Source organism: Dromiciops gliroides, chromosome 1 (assembly GCF_019393635.1).
Source record: "Dromiciops gliroides isolate mDroGli1 chromosome 1, mDroGli1.pri, whole genome shotgun sequence".
NCBI lineage: Eukaryota > Metazoa > Chordata > Mammalia > Microbiotheria > Microbiotheriidae > Dromiciops > Dromiciops gliroides.
The window spans coordinates 357,127,597-357,134,641 of record NC_057861.1 but is presented as its reverse complement, the minus strand read 5'-3'; the positions used below and the strand labels follow the sequence as shown (position 1 = coordinate 357,134,641).

Sequence of the window (7,045 nt, the reverse complement as noted above, 5' to 3'; positions counted from 1 at the left end):
TAAAATGTAGTGTTTAGTGTATCATAAGAATTAAAGAAATGCTTAATAACTGAACTATCTATGGGGAAAAACAATACAAAATTAAAATATCCATCTCTAATTTATCTTTAAAAATTTTTTTTAACACAAATCAAGTATTTGTACTTTATTTTACATATTTCAAGACTAAGGTAACCCAATTTACAACATAAACAGTATATGTATGTGTGTATGTATGCATATACATATGCATTGTATTATATATACATATATATGTGTATATATACATATGCATACATTCATATACACATATATTTCCTCTAATTTATCTTAATCTTCATTTCAACATAATTAAAATAGTTTAAAATATTTTGAATAGATCATTACATTTGTGATAAAATTACATGCATTTAAAATATTTTTTAAGAATTTTAAAGCATTTGAGAGAGAGAGAGAGAGAGAGAGAGAGAGATTGATTGATTGATTGATTGATTGATTGATTATTTGGTCTCTAATGCCATTGGTAGAAGTCACTAATCTGAGAGTTTTTATTCCACTTCTAATTATCAGTGGCTAAATCCCATTACTATTTAACCAATTAACATCAATTAGCTTTTACAAAAAGAAGCTAAAGTTGCCTAGGTTGTGGAATGAGCATGGACTCAAGAAGGTAGGAGTTTAAATCTAGCCTTAGACATGTAATAGTTTGTAACTCAAGACAAGGTACATAATCACTGTTTGCCTTAGTTTCCTCAATTATTAACTGGGGATAATAACACTTCAAAGGGTTTTTGCAAGAATGAACTAATATAATATTTTAAAGTAGTTCTCATAATTCCTGACACATAGTAGAGAATATATAAATATGTGTTCTTTTCCCACTAACCCTTCCCATAGAGGTATATTTATATTGAATATATAACTAAAACAGAAGTATAATCATCCCACTAAAACACTGAGGGGGATACTCTGCATTATACCATCTTTGTCTCTGTGTAGACTGGGCTGGGTTCAGACTTAGGAAAGTCTATATGTATAATTAGTCCCACCAAATTCATATCCTAATGCAGTATAGCTACTGGAGGAGTATGCATCTCAATTATGTGTCAGATTTATTCTTGAAAGTCACTCTGTCTTTATAAGTTCATTCAAAATAGGTTGCTTGCAAAATCTGTCAAGGACTTAACTCTTGGAGTTGTGTATGTCTTACCCTTCTGACTTATTTAAACTCATAAAGTAAATATATTAAACTTTTTTTCATCTAAAATGAAAGAATATCTGCCATAGAAGCAAAACCATTTAGGTACATATGAATAGTTCTATATTTTTAAAAAACTCAAATGGGGAGAAGGCCACCCAATTTTCTTTTATATGTCTATTTCTCATCTAATGCATAAACCAGGAAGAAATTAACTGAAGAAAAAAATACAAAAACAAAAGAAATGAAACAAGCTAATCCTAAGAGTTTTTGAATGCACCCACAGTCAATCAAAAATGTTCTTTCTCACCATGTGATTCACCTTAGTTTCAACCTAGTTACAGGATATAAAATATATATATATATATATATATATATATATATATATACACACATACATACATACACATATATGTATATGTGTGTGTGTGTGTGTGTGTGTGTGTATGTACTTACTCAAAATTATCTTCAAGGTACTTGATTGTACATTAGGATGGTCCCTAAAGTGGTAGAACTTCCAGCTTTCTAAACAACATTAAAGTTTGAATGGTACTCTGTGCATATTCAAAGGAACTAGACCTATTGATCATTATTATCTAGATTTACACAGCAAACATTGGAAACAAACAAACAAAAACAAAAGTTTACTGCTCTCAAGCGGCTTACATTATTCTAGTGGTAGAAGACAATATCTAAAAGGAAACTGATGGGGAGGAAGGGAAGATACCTATTTATTTTAAGAAGTAAACTGTAGGTGGTCTGGTGCTTCATAGACTGTTCCTTGAAGAGAATATGATGGTTGGTGTAGTTGCTTACTCAAATGGAATTTCATTGTATGTACTATGCCTCCACTCTCTAGGCCCAGAAAAGGTATTTCTGTAGTAAAAGTTAAGAATACCTAGTTATCTTTTTAATAAATTTCTACCTTCTGAATCAAATTCAAATAAAATCTATAGAGAGCAAAGGTAAAACAGCAGAATAAAGGAGACACTTTTAAGCTCTTCCAAATTCCCTTCCAAATAACTTTAAAGTAATGCTTCATATTAATTCTTGTTGTGACAGAAAAACAAAAGGTTGAGGTGAAACAATTTTCCAGCCAAGGATTATTAAGAAGGCTGGAAGAAAGATCTGTCTCACTGAGGTGGTGGTTGTACCTGAAGTGAAATGTAGGTTGTTTCCTGTAATTCAGTAGCAGTCCTTGGGGACAGAACCCAACTTTAACATAAGGTTAAAAAATAGGCTAGAAGAATGAGCAAACAATAACAACACCAATCTAAATATAGAAAGCTACTATGGTGACTAGGAAGATCATGACACACAGAAGAAGATAAGGAAGTCAAAACATCTGCATTTAAATCTGCAAAGAAAAATGTGAATTTGTCACAGGCTCAAAAAGAACTCCTGAAAGAGCTCAATAAAAAGATACATCTGATACTAAGAAACAAAGTGGTAAATAAGTAGAATAGATTGGGTAAACAATAAAAAATAATGAATGACCATAGTGATCTAGAGTTTGATAAATGCAAAAATCCAAACATTTGGGACAAGAACTCACTATGTGCAAAAATAAAAAAGGCTAGGAAAACTAGAGAGCAATTTGGCACAATCTAGGCATAGACCAATATCTCACATTGTATACCAAGACAAGGTCAAAATGGGTACATGATTTAGACATAAAGAGTGATATCAAAAGCCAATTAGAAGGGCACCTATGTGGTGCAGTGGATAAAGCTCCTGCTCTGGATTCAGGAGGACATGAGTTCAAATCCAACCCCAGACACTTGACACTTACCAGCTGTGTGACCTTGGGCAAGTAACTTAACCCTCATTTCCCCGCAAATTTTTTTAAAAGCCAATTAGAGGAGATTGGGATATTTTACTTGTCAGATCTATGGATAAGGGAAGAATTTATTAGAAAACAAGTAATATAGAACACCATGAAATGTAAAATGGATAATTTTGGTTACTTTAAATTAAAATATTTTTTGCACAAAAGCCAGTGCTACCAACATTAGAAAGAAAGCAGAAAATTGGGGCAAAATATACAGTAATTTCTCTGATAAAGAACTCATCTCTCAAATATATTGAGAACTGAGTGAATATTGTAAGGATACAATTCATTTCCCAACTGATAAATGGTCAAAGAATAGGAACAAGCAGTTTTCATATGAAGAAATAAAATCTATCTTTTGTCATATGAAAAATGGTCTAGGGGCAGCTAGATGGCACAGTGGTTAAAGCACTGGCCCTGGATTCAGGAGGACCTGAGTTCAAATCCAGCCTCAGACACTTGACACTTATTAGCTGTGTGACCCTGTGCAAGTCACTTAACCCCCGTTGCCTGCAAAAGAAAAAAATGGTCTAAATCATTCTTCTTCAGAGAAATGCAAATTAAAACAACTTTGAGGTACCACTTCACATCTATCAATTTGGCTATTATGAAAGAAAAGGAAATTACTGATGTTTGAGGGGATATAGAGAAATTGGCACACTAATTCATTGTTGGTGGAGTTGTGAAATAATCCAGCCATTCTATTAAGCAATTTTGAACTATGCCCAATTTGCCTTGAAACTGTTCATACCCTTTGACCAATGAATATCATTATGTGTCCCAAAGAGATGAAAAGAAGGAACTATATGTACAAAAATTTAAAGAGCAGTTCTTTTTGTTATAGGAAAGAACTGGAAATTGAGAGGATGTGCGTCAATTGGAGAGTGGCTGAACAATATGTGGTCTATAACTGATGGAATACTATTGTGTTATAAGAAATGATCAGCAAAATTTCAGGGGAAAAACAAACAAACAAACAAACAAAGAGCAACCTGGGAAGACCTTATGAAATGTTGCTAAGTGAAGTGAGCAGAACCAGAAAAACAGTACTGGCAATATTATACAATGACCAACTATGAATGGATTTGCTATTATCAGCAGTACAATGATTAAAACACTTCCAAAGAACTTATGATTAAAAATGCTATCCACCTCCTGAGAAAGAATTGATATAGTCTAAATGTAGATTAAAGCATACATTTATACACTTCCTCTATTTTTGTTTTGTTATTTGGGGAGGGGTATTTCTATGCTTCTTTTCTTTTCTTTCTTTCTTTCTTTCTTTTTTTTTTTTTGGTGAGGCAATTGGGGTTAAGTGACTTGCCCAGGGTCACACAGCTAGTAAGTGTGTCAAGTGACTGAGGTCAGATTTGAATTCATGTCCTCCTGAATCCAGGACCAGTGCTCTAACCACTGCACCACCTAGCGGCCCTTGTGTTTCTTTTTTAATTTGGCTAATGTGAAAATATGTTTTGAATGACTAAACATTCATGATCTTTATCAAATTACCTTTCCAAAGAGGGGAGAGGGGAGGCAGGGAGGGGAACTACACATTTTAAAGACAAATATTTAGATATTTTATATGTAATTAGAAAAAATAAAATATAAAAATTATAAACAAACAAAAAGAAATAAAATCTTGGCAAAGATACCAGAGTGCTTTGTCTTTTCCTTCTCCAGCTCATTTTCCAGATGAGGAATTTAGGCATACAGGTTTATGTAATTTGCCCAGAGTCACACAATTTGTAAGTGTCTAAGACCAGATTTGGACTTAGGAAGATGATACTTCATGCCTGACCTCATGCCTGGTACTCTATCCACTCTATCACCAAGCTGCCCCCGGATCTAACATTAGATTAGATGTTAAACTTATTTCTTAGTTATGATGGGAGTGATCTGAATTTTCTTCTAATTTATTAGTTGCACTTTTTTCAGTTTAGCTACCTCAATGATATTAGCATTGTATATTTACATTAAAAGAATGAACACACTGAGACTTAGAGTCACATCTAGGCATTGCTTGTTGTCATGGTGTGCTGAAGTACTCGAAGAGTAACAGCTAACTCTCTTCAATGGATCTCGTGATCCATTCAGGTTAGGAATATTTATACAGTGTTGAAAATACCGATATGCAATGGTTTTGGTTAAAATGAGTGTTTAGTAATTTACCTGGGGGTCCCACAGGGAGTGAATGTCTGGGGCTGGGTTTGAACTTTTAACTTCCTGACTCTGGAGCCCAGCCCCTCTGGAGTGAATGATCACTTTTTATTGAGGAAATCGCATTTGCCATTGTAGATTTAGATTTAAAATTATTGTAACCATAGCCAAGTTGCTTCCTATTTCTGTGTCTCAATTTTCCTATCTTTAAAATAGGGTTGGACTCTGGTCTTTTTAAGGACCTTCCTGGCCCATACATTTTTGTTTACCTGTAAAATCTGTCGTGTTTTGAATTGCATCAAATAAAATGAGGTTGTCTTTCCTGGACAGCTTTTGGCAATTACGAATAGGAAGCTGACTCCAGGCGTGACAGTAAATGATGCTGATTTCTTTCCATCAGAAAAAAAATGAATGAACACACATGTAACTAATAGAAGAACATGAAAAGGAGTCTTTCTCCCTGTCAATTTTAGCACAGTTGTAAGTGACATGTTCATTATTTTATTTTTAATTTTAAAATGTATTTAGAATTTGTTATTTTTAAAAATGTTTTAATAAAAAATATTATTTTCCAGTTACATGTAAGGATATTTTTCAACATTTGTTTTCATAGGAATTTTAGTTCCAAATTTTTCTCTCACCTTCCCTTTTTTCCTTCTTCCCCATGACAGAAAACAATCTGATAAAAGTTATATATGTACAATCACATTAAACATATTTCTGCATTAGTCATATTGTGAAAGAAGAATAAGAGCACAAGGGAAAAAAACCTCAAAAAAGAAGGAAAAAAACAACCACAAAGTAGAAACAGTATGATTCAATCTTATCCATAATTCACAGTTTTTTTTTCTAGATGTTGAGAACATTTTCCTATCATGAGTTCTTTGAATTTGTTTTGGATCATTGCACTGCTGAGAAGAGCCAAGTCTATCACAGCTGTTCATTACACAATGTTGCTGTTGCTGTGTACAATGCTCTCCTGGTTCTGCTCCTTTCATTCAGCATCAGTTCATGTAAGTCCTTCCAGGTTTCACTGAAATCCTTCTGCTCATCATTTCTTGCAGCACAATAGTATTCCATTGCATTCATATACCACTACTTGTTCAGCCATTCCCCAATTGATGGGCAACCCCTCAATTTCCAATTCCTTGCCACCACAAAAAGAGCAGCTATAAATATTTTTGTACATGTGGGTTCTTTTCCATTTTTATGATCTCTTTGGGAAAAAAAGACCTAATAGTGGTATTTCTGGGTCAAAGGGTATACACAATTTTATAGCCCTTTGAGCATAATTCCAAATTGCTCTCCAGAATGGTTGGATGAGTTCACACCTCCACCAACAATACATTAGTGTTCCATATTTTCCACAGATTCTCCAACAACTATTATGTTCCTTTTTTGTCATATTAGCTCATCTGTTAGCTTTGAGGTGGTAACTCAGAGTTGTTTTAATTTGCATTTCTCTATTCAATAATGATTTAGAGCATTTTTTTCAAATGGCAATAGATAGCCTTAATTTCTTCATCAGAAAACTGCCTATTCTTATCCTTTGGCCATTTCACAATTGAGGAATGACTTGCATTCTTATAATTTTGATTTAGTTCCCTATATATTTTAGAAATGAGGCCTTTATCAGAAAGAATGGCTGCAGAAATTATTTCCCAGATTTCTGCTTCCCTTCTAATTTTGTCTGTATTGCTTCTGTTTGTATAAAACCTTTTTAAACTTAATTTAATCAAAGTCATCCATCTTGCATTTCATAATATTCTCTATCTCTTTTTTGGACATAAATTGTTTTCCTCCCCATAGAACTGAGAGGTAAACTACTCCTTAATCTCCTAATTAATCTATGCTATCACCACTTATGTCTAAATCATGTT

At 33.3% G+C, this 7,045-nt stretch overlaps 1 non-coding gene across 1 annotated transcript; it reads left to right on the top strand.

Moving 5' to 3' along the window:
- The first annotated feature begins 4,997 nt into the window (after window positions 1–4,997).
- LOC122737775 lies at window positions 4,998–5,115 on the top strand. The gene has a single exon (XR_006354551.1). It is a non-coding gene; the product is annotated as a small nucleolar RNA SNORA3/SNORA45 family (small nucleolar RNA).
- The last annotated feature ends 1,930 nt before the right edge of the window (window positions 5,116–7,045 follow it).